This window comes from Meleagris gallopavo, chromosome 12 (assembly GCF_000146605.3).
Source record: "Meleagris gallopavo isolate NT-WF06-2002-E0010 breed Aviagen turkey brand Nicholas breeding stock chromosome 12, Turkey_5.1, whole genome shotgun sequence".
Lineage (NCBI taxonomy): Eukaryota > Metazoa > Chordata > Aves > Galliformes > Phasianidae > Meleagris > Meleagris gallopavo.
Window position 1 is genome coordinate 10995810 of NC_015022.2, and position 16190 is coordinate 11011999.

A 16190-nucleotide genomic window follows, 5' to 3' on the forward strand; every position below is an offset into this window, starting at 1 on the left:
AACTGTTGAAAAAAAAAAAATGAAAGTAGGAGATGCTTATGATGATGACAATGGTGTGTGGACTCTTAGTAAAACGTGCTGGTAGTTTCTAGGATGCGTATTACAAAATAATTAAATCTATGAGTGGATACTTTTCTGAATGTTCTTGAAAGGGCAAGAAGTTCCTGTGAAAACCATGATACTGCAGCTTTATCAAAGTTTAAAAAACAAAAAAAGGAAAAAAAAAAAGAAACAAACTGTAACATATCTCTTATATATATTAAAACGTTTAAAGGTTTTAAAGATAAATTGCATTAATACAGATTGAAGTATTTTATTCTTTTTTGACTTGAAAAATTATATTTCATATTGCAAAGATGTTTACAAGTATTTTAATTTAAGTTCAGTGAACTTTTTTGTAGCTGGGTTAAATCTTTTTTATTTTAGTATGGCCTTATGGCAAAGAACACTGTATTATTTTAATATCACACAATTGTGAACGGAATTACAAACCATAAAATGTGTAATGCTTTGAACAGTATTCTGTTGGGATGGAGATTTTATAGGTTCAGAAAAAATCTTTTAAATCTGCTTCACCCAGCATATTTTCTATTCAGTGATATAAAGCATATTTTATTCTATATTATTACAAAAATGGAAATGTATAAACATATGTCAAAAGGAACTGTTGAAGCTTTCTAACATTTGTATAAATAGAATTCAGTGGAAATTACAAAAATTCTGTTGCACCACTATAGTTTTAGTATTTCTATTTTAATACATTTGTTTACCACTTGTTTATGTATATGTAGGTGACGTTACTTGAGCTTAAATGTACTTTACTGAGCAAAGTTTAAAAACAAAGTATATTTTATTTTATGATAAAGGGCCTTTAACCTCATGGTCAAATACTAATATTATATTTGCTGAGACAAGATTTGAAATTGTATCAAGAGTTTTATTTTTCTGACATTTAAAGTTCTACATAATAAAAGTAAAACTTAAGTAATGGTGCTACTTCATGTTTTTTTAAGTATTTCTATATAAATAAAATATTACAGAAAAAAAATGTACGCTGTGTGGTGATTTGATTTGATGCGCTGAGAGTTTCTTCTGGAATTTTTGTTCCCCACTTGTATCATTGAGACGTGTTCTGAGTGTGAACTGTGTTGTGTTCGTGTTGCTGGAACTCTTCAGCTTGTGAAGGCTTCCATGGTGGTCCTCCCTGTGATAATACTGTAATACATGTTTTTAAGGGAAAAAAATGATATAATTTCATTTGTACATACATATATATATATATGGCACATCCCTGAGGTTATTCCATGTGTTAAAATACTGTTTCTTAAGAATCTTGGTTGTGAAAAATACTTGGTTTCATATGTGTTGCTACATTTAGCAAATAGAGTATATGTAAGAAAGAAGAGCTTGCAGCTTCTTGGGTTTGTGATCTAAAAGCACAGAACAGGGGTGTGTCCTTTGTTGTAATGTGCTGATAGAGCCAGTCCTGCTGTGAATGCAGCCGGTCCTGCTCCATCCTTCCACAGGGTTTCAGAATCTCATCCCATTCTGAGTATTTCCTAGAGCAGAACAAGGGCTTTTGTGTCTTCCCTGAGTTCTTGAAATTGCTTCTTGGTATTTGGCAGCTGTGGTTCAGATAATTGGTGCTGACAAGCTTATTTGAATAAAAAATTTATTGCTGTGTAAAGTTTGTTTGCTTTTGATGATGCCCACACTCGTATAGGGGCAAAGGAAGTACAGAAGCTTTCTGACTAAGGTGTCAACAAACCCACCAGGCAAACACTGCAGTATTTTGGTGCTGAATGTAGTCAACGTGCGTAAGTGAACTTGCTGGGTAAAGCATGTTAGAGCAGATTTCAGAAAGGTAGCTGCAGATCATTTTAAACGTTTGTTTTTGAACGTGCTGGTGCACTTTGCAGCGGGCGAGCGAAAACAACAAACCAAACCCAAACTGTGTAACATATCTCGTATGTTTTACTTCGTGCTTAGCAGCGTATGCCAGAGCTGCTCCGCTCTGATCTCTTTTATGGAATCCAGAGTGCTTGTTGGGTGGGAAGGGGAGGAGGAAGGATGCGGCAGGGGATGATGGGATCTCTTTGTTTGATTTGATTTGATTTTTGCTTCTTCCATTTAGCTGTGATTGTGGCATCGTCTGAGTTACAGAGTTAAAATTCCTCACTGAAGTGTTGCGTTTGTCTTGGGAAGCTTGTCATTTGAATGGTGAACAAAAAATACAATGCTGTAGAATGGAGTCCAGAGAGTGGCACAGATGATGTGCTTAAATGCAGAAGTGGCGTAGCTATTGAAAGACCTTGACGAAATCTCTTACTTTAAAGGGGTCAGGAAGTTTAAGTCCAAATGTGTATATTCTTAATGATGAACATTTAGGAAACGTGCTCAACATGTGTCAATCCGCTTCTTGTTTCAATGTAAGCATCTTGTGCTGGTATCTGGGAAAGGTTGTTAAAACGGTTATAAATAAAAAAGTGAATTTGGTCACTTTGCTTAATCTCCCAGGATCAGTGACACAGAAGGTAAAAAAGGTGAACAAAGAGTGAAAGCTAAATTCTTCTTTTTGTTCTCCCAAATGTACAATTCTGGGTGACTCAGTGGCATTCATTAATGGCAGTGGTTGAGAGGATTATAGGCAGCAGCAGTGCCCCTAAGGAGCAGCCCCTGTGGGGTGGGCAGCAAGGCCCTGATCTGAGCAATGCAGCCTTGTTCAGCATGGCTGATGTTAGCTCCCTGCTTCATTAACTGCCACCAGCCTCGCTGCCTGTACTCATCCTGCAGGACTTGTTATTTTCATCACTAAACTGTGGCTAAAACGGAGCCAGTGACCTCTCCGCCCATGCCCCCAGCTCTCCTTTCAGCCTCCTGGCACCGCTGGGCCGCGCTGCTCCTGTTCTTTGTGTGTGTTGTTCTAGGAGGGAAGACGGCCTGCTGGGACTCCTGTGGTGCCTTACAACAACTGCCAGTGCCCATTCCTTGTCAGCAGCTGTTTCACCTGCAAAGGAACTGGTCTGTATTGCTCGTGCTTCGGTGTCTGATGAGCCAGTCAGCATCTCGTGCCTTGCCCTCAACAGGGCGTGCCAGGCAGAACAGTGCCCACCTTTCCTCCACCATCAGCCTTGGGCAGGGCTCACTTCTGAGGGTCTTTCTGATGTGTTGTGTCCGTTGCTTTTATCTTCTTGTTGCTTCCACGCAACACAGTGTGTAAAATCCATTGCCTTTTGCCAATGGTGACCGGTGCCCCTCAGCAGAGCCAGCATGGGAGGAATACACAGGCTACACACGTGTGCTGCCCCTCAGTGCACATCCCAGGCCAGATTTATTCTGCAGGTCAGTGCCTCAGATTGCAGGGGCCATAAATCAGTGTGGAATTCATCTGAGGGTCTGGGGCCATATGGTGTGTGTGAGGGGTGCCCACACAACCGGAGAGTGCAGGCCCGTGTTTGGCGCAGGAGGATTTCAAAGCCTGAGAAAGGGGCAAAGTTCAGTTTCTAATTGAGTGCTGTGAAATACATATATGTATACGGTCAATGTTTGTCTTCCAGAACAAAGATCACTTTGTTTTCCAAGAGTTTGTGCGTTGGTGATGAAAGCTGGGCTTGGGGCTTCATTCCCCCAGGCTCCGGGCAGCTGTGGGGGGATGTGGGGGTGCAGGCTGCACCCACTGCTCTCCTGTCCTCACAAATGTACAGGTTTGGTTTCCAGTGCACAAACACATCATTATCGTAAAAAAGGATATGTTTTCAGTTGTGAGAATTATTATATACAAAACTCTGAGCCTAATTATGTCTCTGTCCGTATCTGGTACTCCACAGAATTTGCATAACAATCAGACATCAAAGCTGGAGCCATTTACTAGGAGAAAGGTCTTTCTAATATATTACTTTGTTGCCAAATAAATTATAATGATCAATTTGATCTATGTGTACTCTTTAGATATATATATATATATTGGCAAATCAGTGAAAATAACACTTAGAAGCAAACTTTAAAGTTAGCAATAAGAATCTAGTTCAGTCAGGTACTTTTAATTAGATTGCTTTTTGTTTGATGTTTCTTACTGCTCTCTCCCACCCTCCTTACTCCTCTTTTTTTTTTTTTTTCTTTCCTCCATTTTCCTTGCCTTGCCATTCTGGAAATTGAAATGACAGCTTTGCTGTCAGTGTAAGGAATGGGAATTCTGCCATTGGAGAGGATGCTGGTGCGTATTGCATTTAATCAATCTAGAAATAGCAGAAAGCAATTATTCACCCTGCCTCTGCTTATTTGTGTTTCCTGTACTCTTTGTCTTTCTAGCAGAGATAATTTAATTAAAGAACAAAGAGTATTTCAAATTCAATGTGGTTAAAGGGTGTTTTAGGCTGTATAAGCATTTGCATTTCTGATTTAACTTGTTCTAATTGTCTACCTGGCAAATGTCAAAGGGGCTGGGTTTGCAGGTAGATTAGCACTCTATCCAATGGTAAGCAATGTGAGAAGGCACTCATAGCTACTGTTCCCTTTCTTTCTTCTAAATGTTTACATATGTATACATACATATATATGACCATGCGTTCAGTATATGCCTATGTACATTGATGGAAGCTTAAAATCCACTAGAAAAATATGGAGTAAGATGTTTTTCCTTTTTCAGTATGTTAATGTTAATGGAAACTCACTGGAAAAAAAAACTGGAAAAAGTTTTATTGTAGTTTTATTACATTATTATGTACATGTGTTTCAGGCGCAATTCTATGACATAGATTTAAAGACAGATACATGTACAATATTGTGAGTACAATGTAGCACTGATCTTTAAAGATCTGTGTAGTTTTGGCAAACACCAAATCACATCACATTTGTGGCCTTCTGCAGCATCAGGTGGAGCCGTGGCACCAGAAGTTGTTTCCATCCATTCTGGACTGCATTCCAGAGAACGGAACAGAGAGTTTTGGTCTCTGTGGAACCACTGGAAGTGCCACTTGATCAGAATTTGATCTCCCCATAAATGGAACTTTGGCAAAAAAGGCTTCTATATGGACAGAATCTTATCAAAGGTGCACGGTTAATTTGTCTCCCTATTATTGATGTGTGTTTTTGGTGTGTGTTTTTGTTTGCTTGTTTTGTCAGGGAAATCATTTCTGTTTCTTTTATAGTCAGTTATCGCCCTCCACTATTACGTAGATTATTGGTGAAAAAAAATCAGCCAATTAAATACTAAATGCACCATATAGCTTCATCAGTACAAACGTGATTGATTTGCTGTCTCCAGAAATTTACAGACTTTTATAAAAGATAGCACTAAGAAGCGGCCTTGTCAGTTGTAAATAGAGGGCAAGAAGAGGTTTTTGATATTCCACTTGTGACAGAGGTAAAATGTACTAAGTGCTTTTTCCTCTCTCTCATGTATAAGGGCTCTTCTGCCTTTCATATGAGGTAGAATTTGCTGGCCCATTTTTCATTAGCATGAATGGCGATTGCCTTGTAAATTTGATTGTCGTGAATGGCTGAATAGTCTGCCTTCTCTTGTTTTGTCCTTTGTCTTTATGTTTTATTCACTTCCACACTCTGCAAAAGAGCCTTAATTTAAACCTGATAAAGCAGTAGCAATGCTCCAGTTTGTTATAGATCTAGAGGAAGATTTTATTTGGTTTTGATGTTCTTCATATTTGAATGGTTGTACTAAAAAGTAGAAGTTATTTTAATCAAAAGAAAATATCACCGAGATCATGACCTAGAAATAGTGTTTTTGATAGAGTCACAAAAGTTTCCGTTACACATTTGGAAATCATTTCCACTGCTTAGCTGTAAAGGGTAAGTAAATCATGCCACTTTTAGAGTCAGAAAAGGAGAAGTGTTTTTCAGGATCTTTAGTTCTGCTGCAGAGTCGTTGTATCAGCTAATTAATTTCACCTTTTATATGCTTCAGTATTTTCATCTGCAAAGGAACTAATGACACCTACTTAAAGGCAGCATTGTGAAAATTAATTAATTGACATTATTGAAATATCCTGAGGTGGAAATCCTGATCTAAGTACAAAATATTATTACTGATAGTTCCTAATTAATCAGTTAACAGTAGCTAGCATGTGGTAATCATATAGGTCTAGAACAAACAAATACAGAACTGGATTATGTTTGAAAGCTGTGGTTTGTTTGTTTTCAGTTTTCTGTTTTTAATACATTAATGGGACAATTAAGTGTAAGGAAGTGTTATCTTTTGCATGGCTTTTACAGGTGTGGGGGGTTGAACAAAGGGAAAAAATGTGATTCCAGTGCCACACATAGAGGCCTGATAGTCTTTGTTGTAGCTATGGCAAAGCAACTTGAATAGAAATTTTCTGGTCTCATTGGTATGACATCACTAATACTTGAAAATTGAATGCCTTTAAAAAAAAAAAAATGGACATGAAAATAGCATTGTACAAAAGCATACAGCACTGATCTAGTAATCTCTGCGTATGTGAGTGGGTCTTACTGAATAGATCTTTTCCTTCATGGAGGAGAAAAAGAGGAATGATTTCTTCATAAAGAACTGGAAGGGGATTGATGTTGTGAAATTGTTCCTAATTTATATGGCTAATAAGATCTATTCTCTGCCTGTGATGCTGTTTGCATAATGATATGGCTACAACTGTGCAGGTCTTAGGCAATATATTTTAAAATGGCAAAAATAGCTGGAAACGGCAGAATTTGTATGAGCCTTGTTTTAATTAAAGAATATGGAATCCATACTCACTTTTTCCTAACGTTGAAATTGCAGTTGACAATCAGGTTGTATGGAAACTGTTGAGTCACAGCCTGAACTGAAGGTGATTGAGCAACTGGGGAAAGGACCTGATCAGCCCTGGGAGCACAGGTGAAGGCAATTCAGCCATGTGACTGGAAGGGGTGCAGCCTGGCTGCACCTCTCTTGGACCTCACTGAAGGGCTGATTGCTCCTGGGGAAGGATCTCTCATTGGAGATCTCTCCCTTGTGGAGTTTTCCCTGTGAGCCTAGATCTTCAAAGACAGGTGAGCACTTTTCCTTTGTAACACCATTCCATTTGCATTTTGCTACTACGTTCCTGTATTGCCCTTCCACCATGCTGACCTTTCTGACTGTTACACAGGTGAATTCCATTGGTGCCTGTGTTGCCTTCCAGAGACCAATCACGCTCATTTCTAAATGATGCTTTTTGTTGTTGAAAATGTTAGTTACAAGATATTTGTATGGAATTCTTTGTGATTGTTGCATAAGTGCAAGAGGGAGGTTTAAAGCCCCACAGACACTCTGATTTCATTTTCCTTACGTCATTTCTTTAAAAAATATATTTCAATCACATGCAATTATGAAACTGCTTTATGTTTGACGCAGATGAATATGTTTTCAGGCCACAAAAATGTAACTTTCTATGACTAATTTGAATTAAAAACCCACTTCAGCAGAAAATGTCCTCAGTCACATGGTTCTTGGAAAGCCCTTCCTTGGCTCTGCAGAAAGTCAGCCTTGTGAAGGGAGAGTGTGTGCAGAAATGTGCAGCACTGCTAATAAGAGGAATTTCACACTTCTTCCTCAGCCATAAGTTCTATATTCATTCTGCTGATTGCTACCTCAAAAGTGTTTGGTATTAGGCATTACAATGGATGTTGGACTGAGCCACCATAGGAAAACAAGACATCTCACTAAAGAGCTGGCTTCTAGCATCTAGGGTCACCCACTCTGCAAAAATAAAAATGTAATTAAAAGCAGGGTCCCCTCGTTGTCTGTGAGTGTGTATCTGTTATGAGGCTGCACTTTTTTCTCCAACTCTGATTTTTCAAGTAAAAAAAAGTCACTTTTATCATGTCTGTGGCTTTGCAGTGAAGTTATCTGTTGCTAATAGCAGACTTCACTTCTTCCCCAGCTGACTGGTAGTCAAATAGGCAAGGAATGGTCTGTGCAAAATTAGGATATGCTTAATTCACATTTACTGGTGTCATTCCCATAAGCCTAATTATGTGACTTTTAGGTCAGACAATGTCTCATTGTGTGGCCCTTGGCAGCTATGGGATGTCTAATGCTGCATGAATGTCTAATGTGGAGTTTGATGGCAATGATCGAGGCTGCAGTTCCATGGTGGAACTGAAAACCTCCGTGTAGTTTCCATAGAAAACCAGGTCAATGTTCTTCCTTTAAGTGTTAGCCCCAGGGAAAGCCACTGGCTGCATGTTGCCTGTACAAATCCATGTGTGGTGAGTGCCGATGGTGCGTTTCTCTTTCAGGTAAATGACATGTGAGGAGTCAAACTGATTTAGTTTTTAGTGACCTATTGCAGAATCCTTTTCCAGACATTAAAGTGCTAATTTATGGAGAGTACCATCCCTCATCCATTTGTCTCTATCTTTTCTTCTACTGTTTTGTGCATTTAGGAACACTTGTGAAGTATCTCACAAACACTGCATGCACAATGAATATGGTGCTGTATCAGTATGTAAAAAAAATCATTTTATGTTTTTTTTGATTGTAAAATTTTAGGTAGAACTATCCTATCCTTATAGCACTTCCTGTAAAACCTTGCCTTTTTTACAGGCAAAAGCAAGGTATGAATGTAAAAAGGAATTCATTGTAGATGAAAGCTGTAATATGCTTGTTCATTTCAAAGGAGAATGTATAACTAATTACATTTTAATTAAATCTCTAACGTCAACAGCTGTTTTTAAGGGATCTTTTTAAGCTACATTTATTTTTAGTATTGTTTAAGATCCTCTTTCTTTGTATGCATTTCTCTTTATGCATTATTGCCTTTTTTAAAAAGTTTTCCATCTTTTAAAGTGTCAACTACCACTGGCATGTATTCAAGGCTAAATGCTGGTAAAATTAGTTTTTTAAGATGCTGGCTGTTACTTTTCTAAGTAGAGAGCAAAAAAGATGTGAAAGTACCAAAATGCCATTTATTCTATTTTCTTTCTAGAAGGAAAATGTCTCAATTCCAAACCCCAAATTGCAAAGGCCAGTTTTTAGCTGAGAGGTTTATGCTGAATGTCTGTTATCTTTACCTTTACAGTATAACTCTTAATTATACTGATAACACAGTTATCTCTCCATCCTGTGATCCATACCGATTTAATCTGCTCCCCCTAAATCAACAGTAATATCAATGAATATCCTTTACCTTACAACTTGAAGAGGGAAAAAATCTAACCTCTTTTTGCATGAAAAAATCATAACGAAATTTAAGGTTTCGATGTATCAGTCCCATTGACTTGCCTGGAACTTTTGTCAATCTAAAATGCATCAGGTTACACTTAAATTTCATAGTGTTCTTTTTATTTCTAGCTTGCTCTATCCAGAAGCTGAGAGGAAGGAAAACCAACTCTTTGCTTAGCTTGTAAGAGTGAAGCTTTTTTGTAGGAATTACCGGAGTCTGCCCTCTCCCAGCCACTGCTTGACTGTGAGGTGAGCTCTGTGTCAGGTATTAGAGTCAAAGCCACACCAGTGATCTCTGTCCTCAGCCCATCGAGACCCAGATCCATTGCTCACAGTTTCACAGTCTGCACAGCTTTTTCCCTGCACCTCTTCATTGCAACCTGAGCACATCTGGCAGCCGCTAGCTTGGTTCTGCAGAGAGGGATTGACTGCAGTGCAGCTCTCTGCATCTCCTGGACCCTGCAGGGTATGACTCTAGTACTGCTGTCCCAGTAAAATCATTTAGAGGAATCTTCCAGGCCTGTGGAAAAAGTTAAGACACCCATCCTTTCTGCTGTGGTCAAAGGGGTGGTGTTCTTGCAGCAGTAGAATTGCAGATAGCCTATGTCTTGCCAATTGTTAACAGCCATTTCCCTGAAATTACTGCACTTCCTGTAGTTTTGGGATCAACTCACACTAAAGATACCCTCTGTAATCTCCTCTGCTCCCAGTATCACCTCTGCTCTTGCTGAGCCATGTGTTTTTACGTGACTCAGAGTCTTAAAACACTCTGGAGTTTGAGAGATGATTATTTGAGGGATGATTATTGTATTGCTGTGGAGAAATATGCAGCTAATATCAGTTTACTATCTAAGGCACAATTTTCTGTAAACATCAAAACTTGGTAAACCTGAGATCCCTGTGTCAGTATCGGAAGGTAGTTACATTGTAGGTTGGAATGCCAGTGCGTTTGCAAAAATCACACAAAAAATAAGTAAGATTCGTTATCTTCAGGAAACTAACCATGAGGCTCAGAAAGACTTGACATCTGAGGCTAAGATAACTATTGATGTAGTGGCAGTAAAATGACAGCAAACCAGAAAAACTGGTGAATCTTCCAGTTAGCGCCCTAAATGCACAGCGCTTATGCTTTTCACTGATAAACAGAGATTTGTAAAGCCTATGTTTTGTGAGAGTGGAACTGGACACTTGTGTTTAACTGTTAAATTCCTTTTTATTTCTCCTTAGAAGTGAACTAGATCTAATTTTGATCTCTGGCAAGCACAAATCACAGTTCACACTGCTGACATGACTGTAATTGCTTGTATCTGAAGTCTGTGTATTTGAGAGAAATGCAGACCTGTTTTGTCAGTGTCTTCAGAAGGGGAATTTCTGAAAGCATGGCAAATTTTCACTGGTGATAATTCTCACTAGTTATTTCTAGCTCTACACTGTTGTAAATGACAGTTGAATCTGGCCACCTTAGCTCCATGGCTTGAATAACATCTTTGACGAGGGATGTCACAGTGCTCTCTATGACAAAAATGTCTTACTTCCATAATGTCAAGCAATCAGAAATACTGAGATATTTGGCATTTCTTAGGGTGGTGAAGGGCACCATTTTGTCCGCCTCCAACGGATGGGTCAGCCATTCTTGGAGAAGCAGACAGCTCAAAGTGTTTGAATGAACTGATGGGGTAACTGAGCCAAAAAAAATATCCTTTAGGCATTTCCAACATTTCTAAGAACATCATAGTAAGCGAAAACATTTGTTATGGTCTTGTGGAACACACAAAGGACAGAGTTAGAGCTGGACTTGCAGCTGTGCCTCATGATGTGAGTAAATCACTGCTTCTCACTGATTGAACTGGAAAATAACTTGGTGTGCTGTATTAGGGTGCTGGGAAGATAAGTTAACTTCGATTAAATTATGCTTACAATTCTGCATTGGAGAGCTTACTAGAAGTGTGAAGATGTCGTGGAATTAGCAAGCATGGCTAATCCCTGGCATTCAGCAATAATTTCTCTGTGTAAGGACATAAATACAGTGACAGTAAGAATACAGTGACTAGACCGATGGCAGCTAGAGCGATGCAGTGAAGCAGCATTTTGATTTGTTAGTTTATCAGAACTTTGTGTAATGTGTTACTATTTCTTCTTGCTAGAGCTGACTGAATTCCATAAAACTGAATTCCTGTAGCTGAATAGCTACACGGTGTTGTAGGAGAAGATATACCCACCACTCTAAGATTGCTTTTCTGATGTCAGCAGCATACCAACATCTGCAGTGTTCCAGAGAGTCTTTTCTGTATGTCTTAAAAATTGAATAGCAATTTGTGCAAGATGAACATATCTTGCATGCTGGGTTATCAAAAAGTTGAATAACTTTGTTGTGTTGTTTTTAATAATATTTACTATCAGACTCTATTTATTGACTTTAGCTGTACTATCATGTTGCATTGTTATTTCTATTGCTATTGCTAACCTCTTTTTTTAATTTTAACTGGTAACACATTTAGCAGACAGTCATGTATAAAGATCCTGTTCTTTCTTATCTGAGCTCTCTCCTACCTTTAAACTCTTAGGTCGTGGTAGTTTACAGGCAAGCTGCATCAGAGGAAATGTGGAGAAATGGTAAGAATTTGACCTGATGCACAGAAGCATTTTAAAAGTCCTGGTGAATCCTCAGCTGCCTGAGTCAATGTGAGCTTTGTTCCTGACCTCAGTGAACCCAGGACTTCACTGTCGTGTATGTTTGCTGCCTACCAGGCAAGTAAATGCTTCTTTACCTCTGTGATCTCATGCATAAGTTTTCACAGAGCTGATATGTTCTCTGTAGCTGAGAGCTTGGGGAATGTGTGTTGTCACCAATCAGAAACATGCTTTTCCTGTTGCAAAGGTTCTGTATGCAGTACCAAGAGCTGCAAGAGAGTGTATCTGTACCCTTTGAAGGAGCTCCTCGAAATCCTTTTTGTCTCTCTTCAGTGTGATACACCACTATTTACATTATTTTTTTATTGTTTTTCCCCTGCTTGCTCTGAATCTGGCTTTGGTCTTGCTAGTGGATGTAAGATTTTGTTTTAACGTGTTATTGGATATTTTGGTTCTGCTGCAGTAACCAAGCTGTTTCCCAGCACATCTTCTTTTGATTAGGCTCTGCCAGGTCTCTCTTATATTGATGCACTCGTTAAAAATCTAATTATTTTTTCATTTCCTTTTCACTACCTTTATGTATATGCTTGGACTTTGAAAAGATCAGTAATGTTTTTTTTGTTCCTATGTATCAGTATGGGAAGCTATGGTAATGGTACAGGACTCACCTCCAGTAGAAAATGTTCCCCACCCATTTATATGAATCAGTTTTTTTTTTTATTTTTTCTTTTTTCTGGATGATCTTTTCTGCTTTTCTAAGTTAAAGCCTCTAAAGCTGAAGACTCCAGATCCTGTTTTCACCTGATTGACTTGCTGAAATATAGCAAAACTTTTCCATTTGCAGACCTGACTCAGTAACATAATTTTTCTTATTGCTGTGGGAATGTTTACAAAGACTAGTATATTCTCAACTGTTGTATTTATATACCTGTCTTCTTTTTTTTTCTAATACTACTTATGACTCAAATAAAGAAATAAAAATAACATTACGATAGGGCCTATTCGACTTTAGGGTTGGAGGGGTCTGGCTGCTGTAGCTGAGAGCCTTGGGAAATGGGAAAAAATCAAAAGAGAGGAATTTTCTCTGGGGTCTGGAAATGACCATGTCCAGTGCTGTCCTAAAGCCCAGCTCAAACTGTCTGTGCAAGGACTTGCACTTCACAAAGCTACTCCACCTGTGTTCTGGCAGGTGTGTTATATGGGAGCTGTGTCTTTACCCTTGATCCAGGAGAAACTCTAGCAGGAGGCAATGATGTGCCTGCAGATATCTCCTAGAGAAGGAAGAATAAGCTTGACTTGTTTTGCATATTGAGGAGGAGCTTTGGAAACAGCTGTTTCTCAGTGGGATGCCCAAGGGTGAAAGGGTAGCTGGATTTGACAGTTTTGGTTTGGGTTGTGTTACCCTTCAAGGTGTTGGTGCTAATCTTGATTGAGCGAGATGGAGAAGATTTAAAGAGCCAGCTTAGAGAAACCTGTTCTGAGCTGCAGCCCACTATACAGCCTTCTAAAACGTTCTCATTTAAGACTGGAGATGTAAACAGCATACTGCTACAGCCCTCAGAGACCAGAGTAGAGTGTGTGCAGGACAAAAGTCATTATTGGAGGAATTTTGCCACCTTTGCTATGTTATTTAAACAACAAAAACTGGAGAGTTCAATGGGGAATGACCAGTAATGCCAGAGAGAGAAGGCCAAGGCACGAATAATTATGGACTATGGAGTTTCCTTAAAGCAAGCGGTTACCTGAGCATGTTGAGCAATTGCACATGTAATGTGAAAAGTGAAAAGACAGGGAAGACAGTGAGGAGGAACAAAGGTTACTGGAACTTCTTGATTCAAAACACAGTACAGTGTGCATTTCAGGAAAATGAGCGTTTGTGCCAGATCACCTGCTAGTACTTATGTACAAATGCCGCTAAACCTTCTAAATTCAAATAGTTTAATTTTGAGGAAAACCCTACTAGTAGAAACCGGTCTGGAAAGACTCTTCTTCATGCAAATGGAAAAGGGGGAGGCTTCCTTTAGAAGCACAGATGTAACAGACATAGCAAAATAGGCAAAAATGCAGGTGTGCTGAGAAAGCAATGCAGAGGAAAAACCAAGTGTCTGCTAGAGATAGCGAAAAGACCTTTTATAGAGAAGTCACTGCAATCTAGTGACTGCATGAGAGCCACTAGCACTGCCCTCAGAAAGCTGCTTGTTATTGGAGAAATTTCCTACCAGATCAGTCAGTGCTCTAAATGGCACAAAAATAGGAAATTTTCATGCTGTAAATTTAATTTGTTTTTGTTTCTCTCTCTCTTTTCAGCAGAAAGTTTGCTTTTGATTTTGAGGGAATGGATATGAGCCAACACTGGGGAATGGAATGGCAAAGGTGCATTTTCACAAATGCTGCTATCATTAATAAGGGGCTGTTCATAATGCAGCTTTTCAGCTGGTAACATGAATTTGATCTGAATCAAGAGATGCTGCACTATCACACTTCTGTCAAATTAGCTAGGATGAATGATGCAAAGTTTATGCAGCTTTATGTTTTCAGATTAGCTTTATGCTTGCAGTGGGAGGATGCTGACAGTGAGCCAGACGAGGTTAGAAGCTGATCTGGTATAAAGTCTTCCATTACAAAGTTACCCCATTAGACATTTTAAAACAAATTTACAAAAAGTCAAAGTGAATTTGCATCAGCTCAGTGTTTTCCATCCAGTGGTCACAACTGCGTAATATCATAAAAACCACCACAGCTCCCTGAGCTTTTTTCCAACATGTAGGATTGTGGGAGCCCCTGTCTGAGCAGAGCAGGCGTTCAGTGGCAGTCTAGCAGGTACTATAAATGCATGTGAAAGGTGTGGACTGATTGTGTCTATATGTGGAGAGCATCAAATAGCACTTACAACCTAGTTGTGGGCAAGAGATTGGTTTGGGGTTCTTTTTCTTACATAAAGTACGCAAGTTAATTCTGAAAGGAAAACTGCGGATGTTTTCAGACAACAAATAAGAGAAGAATGAGCTGGCCTGAAACAGTAGGTTAATATCTGAGCTTGTGTTAAACTCAGATATGGCTGCATTCCCTGGAGGCAGCTGTTAAAATTGCTGCTGATTTTCCCCATTGGCTTTAAAGACTTCCTCCAGCAATCTCTGTCCCTACTCGGTGTCAGAAACCTATGGATCTGAAGTGAGGCTGAAAGGGGTTCCTTCTCCTCACTATGCACATGCTAATAATGACAAAATAACAACCAAATGACCCACGTAAACGAAATGTGAGAGGGAAAAGGATGGCCACACACACATCTGTGGACAGGGGCCAGGTAAGAAGAGGTTGGCATGCTTCTTGCAGGGCCAGAGACTGACTCCTCATTGATTTCATTAGTATAATTTGCTTCCACTTGAGTGATGCCTCTCCAGGGTCTGGTCCCTTGAATTCAGCCCTTGTTTGACTGCAGTCTGTCACTCACTTCAAACCTGGAACCCACATTGGGCATACTTAAAGACAATAAAGAACAAATAAAGAAGTCAGAAATATTGGTGCAAGACTGTAAAAGCTCCCAAGAGTGACAATGATGTCAGATTTCTCTGTGGTTTCTGCCGTCAGCGTCCTGTCAGTCAGGATTGGAAGAAGAGCCTGAGCCACTCTGGTCACCTACTCTTGTAGCACAGTCTGCTGAAGACCATGTGGAAAGCTGTTATTCTAGAATTGTTTCTAACATGCTTTCCATGATGATCAATTCATTACAGATAGGAGTAACTCTGAACAGCTGGCACTGTGATCTGTTACTGCAGCTTTGATCAAACTATTCCATGTGTAGGTTTGTTAAAAGATATTTGACAAAAAGGTTGTTTGTTTGATCCTTCCTTTCTCCTCCCTCCCTTCCTTCCTCTCATTTCTTTCCTTCTTCTCTCCTTCCTTCCCTCCCTCCCTCCTGCCTTCCTGCCTCCTTTTCAAACCAGTAACTTCAAGAGAAGTTTCTCTTTATGGTTCCTCATGGGAAGGATTACCCATCTTTCTGTTTGTCACATGGCTACTCTCACTCAAAGTTATAAAGGAAAAGGGGAAGTCACTGGAAAAAAAAAAAAAAGGACAACTCTTTTGAGGTATCAGTCTTTTTCCTGGTTAGCTGAAACATGGGAAGCCTCTCTGGTGACTGCTTTCTCATATGTTCATCATCTTCACGTCACAGGACAAAGCTGCAGCACAGGGAATTGCTAGAGTAGGATTAGGCCACGTGTTTTCATAGTACAAGGTGGTATTGGCTTTAAATTGTCTTTTTCTCCTGGAAGAATCTAGTCATCTTTGATAATAGCTGAGTCATATAGAAGACAGCTTCTTCCACCCATCTGCTGAGTAGTACTGTGTGTGGAGCTCTCCTGCCTGTCTGTGAGTGTCAAATTGGCATAGTAAAGCT